Genomic DNA, 12,561 nt, shown 5'->3' on the forward strand with positions numbered 1-12,561 from the left:
CTCTAGCAGAAGAGACAGACACATAAACCAACCATTTAAAAACATTAGATCCACGGGCCGGCCCTGTGGCTCACTCGGGAGAGTGCAGCGCTGGTAGCGCCGAGGCCGTGGGTTCGGATCCTATATAGGGACGGCCGTTGCGCTTGCTGGCTGAGCGTGGTGCTGACCACACCAAGCCAAGGGTTGCAATCCCCTTACCAGTCACACACACAAAAAATAAAATAAAAATAAAAAATAAAAACATTAGATCCATGATACCATTATCACAAAGCATTAAAAGGGCTTCTCACTGAGAAAGAAGATGTGGGATCAGAGGATTCTAAACACCTGAGCTAAGTGTTATCAAAGGATCATTAGGAAGAGTTAGCCAGATGGATGGTTGGTAAGGGTTGGCTGTCAGGAGGGGAAGTAGAGGAAACAGCAAGAACAGATTTATGAAGGTAACAAAAAAGGCATGTGGATAGGGAGAACTATGTGTAGTTTGGTATTCCAAATGCATGAAGAGACAGACAGTGGTAATCAAAGACCGTGAAGATGTAAATGAAGCCTGGATCACTGAGGATATTACATACTTTGCTAAGGCATTTGGTCTTTTCTCATTAGATCTGTGTTTTTCACCACTTTGATACCTACAGATTGCATAAGGAAGCTTAGAGCAAGTTGGGAAACAAAGTTATACAGATACATTTTTTACGTAAAAAACTATTTCAAGTTAAAAGTAATATTTGTTTCATGTCAAAAAAATATATCAATAGCAGTTTTCATTGTTATTTGTATACAGATTTAAGATTAATATTCTGACATACAGCTTAAATTCTAGATTTAGTTTGTATTTTTTCTTACTCCTTATTTCCTTCAACTTGATGAGTTCACTTATTAACTCACTTATAATTACAGGTCAGGGAGAATGATCTCTGCCACATTTTTTGGTGACTGGTAGATCTGGATGTTTGTGTCTAATGTGAAATCCGAGGGGGGTTAAATATTTTAACTTAGGATATAACAACAAATAGATTTTTATTTTTTTTAATTTTTTTGAGACCGGCCGCACCGCGCTCAGCCAGCGAGCGCACCGGCCATCCGTATATAGGATCTGAACCCGCGGCAGGAGCGCTGCTGTGCTCCCAGCGCCGCACTCTCCTGAGTGTGCCACGGGCTCGGCCCCTTCAACAAATAGATTTTTATATCTGTACTAGGATAAGCAATGATAAAAAGGTTGGGGGGAAGGGAAGCACAACTTAAATAATTAGGACTTGGATTTTCTTGTATTGGTGATCCATTCATTGCAAGATCTCAGTGAGCTGTCTGTAATAAAATATTTTTACAGTGAACTGTGTGTAATAAAATATTTTTAAATAGTGGCTTAAATTTATTGGAGTAGAAGTTATTTTTTCGTTTTGTTGCAGCATTAGATGTGTTTTTAAATATGCCTTCCAATAGGACATCACTTTTTCTCTCATAATGTAAAAAACCGTTATATATTGAAGTAGATTATGGTTAAACTTGCAGTGATTGTGTCATTTGTATTGCTATGCAGTCGTCTTATGAAATCTTTTTGATTCTCCAAATTAAACACGGTGATATTTTGACCCTGATGTGATACACTTAGGCTATTCAAGAAATTGAATGTATTGCTGAAATTGGACTATTTGGGCACGCCACTTGAAATCATTGAAATGGTCTTTAATAGCATGGTCTGTGTCAGCAAGAAATGTGTTGATCTCAACTTTAATTTTGAAAACCCATGTGAGCTTTTTTCCGCTTAGTATTGTACTTCAGTACGGCAAAGCAGTCTTGTGTTCACTACCCATTTCTTCACTCATTACACTGAAAATACAAGATGATTATATTTGTGGTTTTTATTATTTCTTTCAACACTGAATCAGGATCAGGTAGTATTAAGCTTGACTCTTGCCTGTTCTTAAATGAATAAAATATCGGTATTGACATTCGAGCTTTATTTAATTCTCTTCTCAAAGTGCCACTCTCCCTTTTGCATACATATCAGTGTTCCTCCAGTGTTGAATACACTGCTTCTTTCCTGCATCTGTAGCCCTGCTTCTCTGAGATGACTGGTAGCAAAAGTTATGGGCATTTTGCCCTCAAGTTTATTCCATACACTCATCGAGAGCATATCCTCTGCACATCAGTGGTTTGTTCAACTGTTAAATGTCTGCTACTTCCAGAAGAGAGAGGTTTCTTTTCCACATTGTATGGCTCCTCTGCTTTGACATTATGCAATATCTAACAGTGTTCATTGATGTAGACATTTTGCCAATAGCACTTCAGGATTTTTTGAGTGCATAATATTTATCATTAATTTTCTAAGTGGCCTTACAAGCCTCTCAGAAATAGTGTAGATACACTTGCTTTTGCTTCTGGGAGGATCAATTTGAAGTCTCTGCTTTTGATCCCTTCTCATCTTTGGTGACTAATATTATGAATTTCATTGTGGAAAATATTTTGCTCTTGTTGTATAAAAACTTGTTTATTACAGAGATTACTGAGATTGTTTTGAAAATGATGAGAAAGTGTCAGTGGATTTAAGCCACTATTTGAAAGTATTTTATTACAGACAGTACATTGAGATCTTGGGATGAGTGGATTACCAATAAAAGAAAATCCAAGTTTTAAGTATTTAAGTTGTGCTTCCTTTTTCTTTTTGCCCTGTTTATCACTATTTGCCCTAGTACAAAGAGATTCACATTATGTCTTAATATTTGACTTCTGTTCACTGCTTATATTAACTACCTGGCTATGTTCATCATTGTTTTTAGGTTTTGATGAACCAATTCTGAGTCATTGATACATTTTTTAATTGTTGCCACGTAGCAACAAAAGAGTAACCATTTAAAAAGCACATTTAACATATGTAAATAATACACAGACTTTAAAAGTAAGATAGATGAGACAACCAGACCAGTACAGTCTTTGGGCCAGGTGTGAGCCACTAATAATGTAACAGTTATTAAGAGTGAGGTGGGTTACATTGAAAATCATAATTAATCTTACATTTCAAACTCACAAAACGTGAAAAAGGGCAAAGATGGGAAATACGGAGCTCATTTGTAAGGCTGATGTGGCTGTTCATTTGCATTTAGTTACTCTGATGTTATTTAAAAAGCTACTGACATACAGTGTAAACTAAATAAAACTATCAGCACATAGTGGTAATTTTAATTTGTTTAATGTTCTGGTAAATTTTAACACTTTTCTGTGTGTTATGAGCTAAATGTTTGTGTCCCCCCAAAATTCCTATGTTGATGCCCTAACCCCTAGTGTTGATGGTATTTGGAAGTAGGGCCTTTGGAGGTAATTAGGTTTAAATGAAGTGTTGAGGATAGGGCTCCTATGGTGAGATTTGTGTCCTTATAAGAAGAGGAAGAGATCGGAGCTCCCTCACTCTCTGCCATGTGAGGACACAGCTAGAAGGCAGCTGTCTGCTACCTGGAAGAGGTCCTTCACTGGAATCTGTCCATGCTAACACCCTAATCTTGGATTTTCAACCTCTAGAACTGTGAGAAATACATTTCTGCTGTTTGAGCCACCCAGGCTATGGTAACTTGTTATGGCAGCATGAGCTGGCTCAGGTGTGCTGGAGAACTATTTGTATATCATTAGTTACATTCTCCAGGTTTCTTAATGTAAATTCTGTACAGTGTTAGAATATAGTTTTTGCACCTGTTAAATTGGATTTGAATCCTGGCCAAACCATAAATAAGTCATTCAATCCCTTCTTAGTCTTAGTTTTCTCTTTTATAAAATCAAGGGGGAAAAATACCTACCTTTTAGAGTTCTTGTGGACATTAAATAAAATAGTACACATTAAGTTTTTTCCATAACACATAGTACATAACTTAGATGCCTTCACTTTTTTTTCCCTGAACTAGGTAATCACATCAAAAAGTTATAATTTTGTTTTTCTTATTTTGTTATTTTATTGGATTATTACTGATAATATTTAATTGTTTTAGCTATTTTTTATTCACTAAAATGATTCAATTAGCTTGTTATTTTAGCATCATATGGACAAAGCTCTAAACTTAGCACAAGTTTTAAACAGTCAGTATTAACACTGAAACAACATTGGCACCTAGGAATGTGTTTAGGAATAATTCATCTTGAGTGAAATTTTTTTTTGCCTTGTATTGTGTGTGTGTTTTGCTATTTAGGGCTTTGTTTCAGTTTTGGCATCGCCTTGGAGATGCAGTGAAGCAGTTGAGAGATCCCATTCAGATCCATGCAGATGGTTGACAAATGAAAAGAAATATGATTATGTCAAAGAGAAAGCAGAGTTCTCTTGTGGCACAATCCCTGGCATGTGCCCATGTAGAGGGCTGCTGTTTTGCTCAGCAGGAGGTGTCATCTCAATTATGATTCCCAATTTGAGCCCTTGCCCAATGATGCAGATCCACAGTGAGGGAGTCAGGTGTTCTATTGGAGAAGCTTGCACATCCTCATTTCCCAAATTGTCACAAGTATTATGATTTAACACAGATATTTTTAGTACATTTTTAAAAGAAATGCATTGGAATAATTTGTGTGTAACTTAATTAAGGCTAATTGATGTACTATTAACACTTCTGGTTTTTGTTTCAGTTTTTAATAAAATAACTGATCATTCATTTTTTAATTATATTTTTTACTTGAACATGTATAATGTTTTAAGATATTGAATAAATACTATTTCTGTCTCCATCACTTTTTACATTATATAGCTTTGGGCTAGAGGACTCCATATATCCTCCTGCTTTAGGGGAAATATTTCAAAATGTTTTAAAGACATATCTGGTGTACTTCATTCTTCAATGAACCAGAGGACTAAATTATACTTTCCCTTTGAAAAATGCATACCAAAACATGCATTTTCAAAGTATGTAAAAGAAAAAAGGAAAGGAGATAAAACTGTCATATTCCAAATGCTAAATATGACATTTTCATTATTTTCTTAAGGCCCTCCATTTATGCTTTAATTTTTTTTCTAAAAACAATAGATAAAACTTATATGCTAGTGAGCTATTAGTAATCATAATTGTTGAAGTATAGTTACATGAAGTATAGTTACATAGTTATAGTTTAATTCGGTTTTTTAAAACTAGACTGTTAGTAAATGTCTGGATATGTTTTCCTGTATTCAAGACAGATTTTCATTATAATTTCATAGTAATCCAAAGTTTAACTGTGTAGACATTTCTTTAAGTTAAACCCAGTTTTGAAGAATACATACTAAAGTACCTTTTGTTAGGTCCTCAGATTGTTTGTACTTACCATATTCTTTTTCTACATTTGCGAAAGACATACTAAAATATTCCAAGCAAGCATTAGATACTATTGGAATATTGTAAATAGCTAGTTTGATGATGACATTTGGGTGCTAGAAATGTCTTTGAGCTCCCATTCATATAGAAAATAAACAACAAAACCTTTTAAACAATTCTCCCTATAGCTTTACAAGCAAAATAAGAACTCTTGAAATATTCAATACTAGTATTTAATGATATATTGAAAACTTCGCTTGTAGAGAAAAAGTTTGCATTCATGTATGAAAATGAGGCCCAAGGGATTTGGCTTAGTAGAAAAGCTTTGTGTTCAGTGGTATTATCTATTCTTTTGAGGTTTTCTATTTGTTAGATTTCTGTTAGATTTTAGTGCTGTTTTTATTTCAAGTTGCATGTTTTTCCTACTGCCTTACACATATTCTTCAAGGACCTAAAAATGGGCAGAATAGTCCAGAAACCTGTTTTTTTTTTTCCCAAGATTATTTAGCTCGACATTTTGAAAACTAAAAATTAATGCTTTCACCTTCTACATGGAGAGTAGAAGATGGATAAATAGCTGCTGCTGACACACAACACTTAATCGAGTTTAGGGAAAGAAAAACCCAAACAACTCTTCCCAAACCTTTCATGAATTTTAGTTTTGTAAATGATAATGCTATCAGATCACTAATATATAACTATAATAAAATTCATAGGCATATTTTTTTCATAAGGTGTTTCAGGTACTTTTCTAAGCATTTTACATTTATGTAGTGTTTTATTTTGTCCTTGCTACAACTCTGTAAGGTAAGTAATATAATATTTTTTTTTCCCCCATTTCATGGGTTTGGGAAAGATATGTGTGGATGTTAAGTAAATTCCACCTAATTGTTTATGAATTAAACTCAATTTATGTGAACATCTAATTTTTAGGCTATAACATCAAATAATCTACAACACCAAAGATCTGTTCTTCCTATGCTATGAAAATAACACTCATTGAATTGACTTCAAGGATTTTTTTTTCCTCTGTCTTGATGAAGTTTATTTTGATATTTTATGTTCAAAGTCCTTAGATTTCATAACACCTCCTTTAGGGTAAAATTTCTTAACTTTAATATATTCATTGCTTTCTTACCCTGTGCTTAGCACTGAATAAGAAATAAGTGAAGTAGTAAATATGTTCCTTGCCCTGGAGAAACTTGTTCTCTAGTTGAGAAAATAAGAAAATTACTTGAAAGATCAAGAAACAATAAAAGGCAGTTCAAAACGAATATCATTAAACTAGGCTGATAAAATGTTTTAAGTACTCTTCAGATTTCCATCTTTAAATGTATACTTCCTTCTGTCAAAGATTTTCTTAATTTTTGAAAAGGTCTACAATAACCTTTTCCTCTCCGTTGATTTCACCCAGTAATTTGACATTTTTGTTATTGAACTTGAAATCTTTACTTTGTTTCTTAAGTATTAAAACATGTTAAGGTTATTTCTAGAGGATAGCCCTGGTCAGTTGTTTAAATCTCATTTTATAAATAAATTCAGACATATGATTTTATTGGTGGCTTTTCTGTTATTAAGGAGTAACCTTCAATCAGCAAAAATTTGCATATCACTTATGTGCCAGCAACATACTGCAGAAGATCCAAAGATCTGTTCAGTCATATATTCATTTATTCAGTCATTTATCAGGCCAAATATTTATTGACCAATAATTATGTAATAATCATTTTACTATGGGAAGACAGAAAGTAATAAAGATGAATAAGTAAAATATAAATGATATTAGATTCCTGTAAGTGTTAGGGAGAAAAATGAGGAAGTAAATGGACATCAAATTTTAAATAAGATGGCCAAGGACTGCTTCATTAAAAAGGTGTGACATTCAAATAAAGCCCTGTAGGGGGTGAGGTCTTGGGATATCTAGTAGAAGAACATTCTAAGCAGAGAGAAGAGCAAGTGTGAAGGTCCTGCCTGAGACAAGAAACATGACTGCATGTTTGAGTGGAGTGAGCAAGGCTGAGAGTAGTGGGAGATGAAGGCAGTGGGGGTGCCCTGGGAGACAGAATGTGCACAGCATAGAAACTCCTTGGGAGGGCAGTCACTCTTACTCTAACGTAGGTGGGCAGTCACTGGAAGGTTTGTTAGGGTCCCTCTGTGTGAAAGAGAGGCAAAAGGAGAAGCAGATTTATTCTTATTTAGTTTGGAGGCAGTTTTACTAACTGCAGCCACAGTTGATAATGGCTAAGATCAAAGAAATAGCAGTGGCGGAAGTCATGATTAAGTGTACAGCTTATACACATATATCGCAGAGAAAATGGAAAGAATTGACTGATGAAGTGGATATGAGGTGTCACATAAGGAAGGCCTTTGGGTGAGTTCAAGGTTTTTGGACTGAATAACTGGAATAATGGAGTTATTTTAGTGAGATGTGAAGACTACTCAAGGAACAGGCTATGGAATAGCATTAACTCAGATTTGGAGATTTTTGTTTGAGGCACATATTAGAAAACCGAGTTCATGGGGATGTTTCGTGGGGAATTAGATATATGAGTCTGGAGCTCAAGGAGAGGTCCAGCTGATGATTAATATTCAAAAGTGTTTCCCATCCCCATGCACACTTCGCTGCACCTGGGATGAATGAATATAGCAATAGAGAAATACTGGCAGTGTGAGTGGAAACTCTTCCCTGTCTAAAATGGCGGTGAGGATTCCCTGCAAACCCTGTTATTTCTGAAGGTGCTTCATTCATATCCACTTCCTTCACAATGAAAACACATAGTCATATGGTGAAACATCTTATTTTTCCTATTATAAAAGTTTTAAATTTCATTTACATCTTCCAGTAGTGCTTTATTCTTACTATATTAAAATTGATTTTCCTGTTTGTACATCTGTACCTTTATCACTGAGTTGTACAAGAAAAAGAGTCATGTCTTATTCATCTTTGAATTGTAAGCAACGAATCTGGCCCATTTGTATTTAGTTGTTAAATATTTGATAAAGATAATTGTTCTTGACATTTAAATGTCTAATAGGAACTGATCTTGGATTTATTCTATGTTTTAAAAATCTGTATATTGCAAACATGTTAGCTAATTGCTTATTTTAATGTTTATTTATTAAGCACTATTTCTTTAAGGACCAGTTTACATGAATTATTATTTCTACATAGGGCATAGTTTCTGATTTTAAGTTTACATGTTAATGTAGAAGACCCGATCACACAGACAAACAAAATGAATGGAAGACACTATGCATTAAATGCCTTAGTAAAGGTACAGATAGAAGTCTGAGAATTAAAGATCATTTTTCACTTAATCTGGCTTCTGGCCAAGCTTTTACTGGGAGGGGAATATATTTTTACCTGGACATTGAAGTACTTCAGTAGGAAGATCTACAAGGGGAATGTATACTCCTTAGGTGGAATGAAATGGACAGTGAATGATGCCTGCATTGGACAGTTCTGTATGAGCTTTGGTACATGATGAATAGATAGGCAGTAGTGCAGGGCATTGAGAGAAGCTGGCACCGTGTATTAAACAACCTTTGGGTTCTAGGACAAGGGGTTGTTACTGTATTTGTTAAGCTTTAGAAATCTTCAATTTTTTGAGTTGACAAGTTATGTATTCAGAACTGCACTTTGGAAGGTCTGGATGAAGAATGCACCAGAAATATTGGTAGTAGCAAGAATTCCTAATTGTTCAAGTGAGAAAAAATTAGGGCCTGAATTAAAGAAAGAGATAGAGATATGTTAGAGATCATATGAAATGATGTATTAAATGGTGTTAGTAGCAGATGAGGGACTATTCAGGGAATAGAGGAGCCAGTGATGTCTTCAGGATTTTAGTCTGGAGACTAAAGCCTTTGATAGAAGCAGGAAGGTCAGAATAAGGCACTCATAAAAGGAAGATGCTGATGAATCTTGTTTTAAATAGTATTGTACGTTATCATCCCGATGAAAATCTACAGGCAGTTTGAAATTCAGAGGCAGAATTCAAGAGATTAGTTGAAACTGGTAATGGAGATTTGGACATGGGAAGAATGTGATTACTAAAGTAGCATGTACACATAACAAACAGAAAATAATTCCCCAGTTCTTTTATACTTTTCCACACTTTCTGCTTTGTTCACTGTTCTTCTGTGGGTATCTATAGAAATTAGGAACTTCTACATAATACTTCAAAATGTAGCTTTAGCAGGACTTATTTGCTGGAACAAAGGAATCTCCTAGGTTGTCATTTCTATATGTTGTCAGCATTTTACGGTTGTTTATTTGTGTATTATTATTATGTATTATTTGTTTATTGTTCACCATTTGAAGATATTAGTAGATCTTAATAGATACCTTGATAAAGTGTTTAATGATACATAAGTAACTTTTTTGCTTATGCAATTTAAGGGGATTTCATTTTCTTTCAAAGGCCAATAAATAACTCACTAGTATATTTGACTATAGACTGGCTCAAGGTAGTCCATGGTTTAAAATTTATTGTTGAAGACTTTTCAAAGATAAGGAGATGAATTCTTCAGGATGCATATCAGGATGAATTGCCTTTTATTTATTTCTGGCTTATGTGATATTATATGAGTGTACTTCAAAAAGTTCGTGAAAATGTAGAATTAAAAGGTAATGTGGACATTTCCATGAACTTTTTGAAGTACCCTTATATATGAAACTTACACAGATCTGGGACCTAAACATTTAGAATAATTAAAGATATTTCACAACGAACAAAGGTGGAATAATATTCAGAAAGCCGCAATAGAACATGAAAAAGGAAAAGTAAGATTTTGAAGTTGGAAAATACTAACCTCCCATAATGTTTATTGAGTGTATAAATGTTTATTAATTTTTTCCTGGACAACCTCAGACCTTAAAATAGTGGGCATAAAGCATATTATAGTTCTGTAAAAGTTTTTAAGAGGAGAATATTTATAAAGTAGATTTGGTTATACATGTTATAGTCACTAGGTTATTCGCTAACTTTAAAATGATCGTTGTAATTCTTCTAGTAATTAAAAAAAAATTGTCATCATTCCTTTATCTCCAAAAAGATTATGAATCTTGAGTTTTAATATGGACCCAGGTTTTCCGGGTAGAAGTTAAGGAGTTCATTATTCTTATCTCTGTCAATTTCCTAATTTACAAATGAGCTGAAGCAATTAATCCTTGCAAGTTGCCTGTATTAATTATAATCTTAGGCAGGTTTCTTTGCAGTTTTGTAATTCTTTTTGTCACATTTGCACTGTGTTTACTATCTAGACTTGATGATGTTGACATGCTGATTCATGTTTTAGTGCACTAGATAGGTTTTATTCATCTAGAGGAATGAGTATTAAGAGGTCACACCTGATAATCACACTAGCATTTCTAGTATGTGCAGGCCATATATCTCCTTTTAATTTAATCACTGAAAAATGTACAGGGATTTTTGCAGCTAAGCTGTACAAATCGATAAAATTTATAATCAAGGCTGTCTAATCTCTAAACCTAATATAAAACTTCACAACTATTGATTATATGTGAAGGATCTGCAAGCTGTTAATCATGCAAGAAAGCATAGAATAAATGGTGGCTTCAGAAAAGGAAATGGACAAATGATCATCAGCTCTGCATTCCTTATCTGTCTTTCTGTTCCCTGAAGCAAGCATGTTACCATGCACTTGCATTTTGTAAAAATCAAAGGATGTACTAACATGTATCAATAGCCATGATCGCTTTTGAAACTTGTGTACTGTAGCTTATTTCTATTATAATTTAGAAGTTTTCTCTTTCTCCAGATAATGTGATCAAAAGTAAATTCATCTTTAATACCTTTTTAGAAGGAATGAAAGAAGGACCTAAATTGATATATTTAAATTGTAATCTTTATAAAGAACGAAATGAGCAGTACATACTTGGAATATCATTGTAATATAATTCTTATGGTTTATTTTTTGTGGGGGAGGAGTTCTATGTCATAAGACAGCCTGACTTAAACTGGGTCCTCTTAACGTGTCATTACCTAATATATGTTATAATAATTTTCCTAGTATGAATTAACTGAATGACTCATTCGAGGACAGAAGTAGAATCTTTACAAGAGAATTGTGTGGTTGAGAAAAATGTGCCATTTCTGCATCAAAGCAGGGCTAGAGGGGTTTGGATAAAAATATATATGTAAGTATACTTTTTCTATCAGTCCTGTCCATTCAAAAGTAAAAAATTTAGACTTTACTGAAGATTCACTTTTATATACATCTACAAAGTGATATGATATAAAAAAAAATATTTTAATAAACATTATATTTCAGTGGCGGAGTAGATTACTGGTAAAATACTCTTTCAGTTATTATAACTTAGAATAAAGAATTGACATCACTTATAGAATTTTATTATTCTAACATTTAATATATTATTCTCTGTAGGAGCACAGTAAAGAAATTAACCTACCCTGAAAGAGCACATAGGAAATGACGATAAAAATACACTCATTGAAAGCCATGTCTGAAAGCATATACCATGCTACTACAGTGTCTGGCACATGTCAGGCACTTAATAAATGTTTTCCATTATTAAAAACAATACTAAACATGTAGTAGCTCAGTACAACCCACTAGTAGGGGAATCAAATTCTTAAATTACTGTACTATGAAGATATCACTGACATAATTTTCACATAAATATTAAGGTAATTTGCCAAATGATGAGATTAGAAGACAAATTATAACAAAATGCTGAACAACAACTAACCAAAAAGTCTCATCAGTAGCACAGAGCAAGCACGTATTGATTATACTTCTGTGATGGTTGGCTAAGAGCCTCTGATGATCTTGGTTGGCTCACAAATCTTGGTGGACAGGCTATTGGCTGATCTAAGTTGGCCTCTACTTGTACAACTGGGGTGACTCAGTTCTGCTCCACATATATCTCATATTCTAGAAGATGTATGAGCAAGCAGGAGAACACAGGGATTTTCGAGATGTAGGCCAGGAACTAACACACCCTCATTCTGTTGACAAAAGCAAATCACACAAGGCAAGGCCAGAATCAAAGGATGAGGAAATAGCCCCCATTTAAGCAGTGTGACTATAACGCAGCATAGAGAAGTGGAGTCACCATTGCAGCTACCACAGAGGAGGACTGGGTTTGCAGGTTCAATGTTCATTAGCTCTTGAGCTTAAAACATATTAAAACTATCTGCTCTGTGGTTCAGAAAATAAAATTTTCCAAGCATGTAATATGGATCAACCACTCTGCTTGACACAGAAAGTATTTACTTCATTTTTCAAAACAACCTAAGAGGTGGGTAATTTATTGTCT

At 34.2% G+C, this 12,561-nt stretch overlaps 1 protein-coding gene across 1 annotated transcript in view; it reads left to right on the top strand.

The window, feature by feature from the left end:
* LOC103594396 (receptor-type tyrosine-protein phosphatase kappa) overlaps positions 1 to 12,561 on the top strand; it is a gene marked incomplete at its 3' end in the record, with an annotated part of 459,087 nt that overhangs the window by 414,073 nt on the left and 32,453 nt on the right. The gene's annotated exons all lie outside the window — the stretch shown is intronic.

Source organism: Galeopterus variegatus, unplaced genomic scaffold (assembly GCF_000696425.1).
Source record: "Galeopterus variegatus unplaced genomic scaffold, G_variegatus-3.0.2 Scaffold68, whole genome shotgun sequence".
In the NCBI taxonomy this organism is placed as follows: domain Eukaryota; kingdom Metazoa; phylum Chordata; class Mammalia; order Dermoptera; family Cynocephalidae; genus Galeopterus; species Galeopterus variegatus.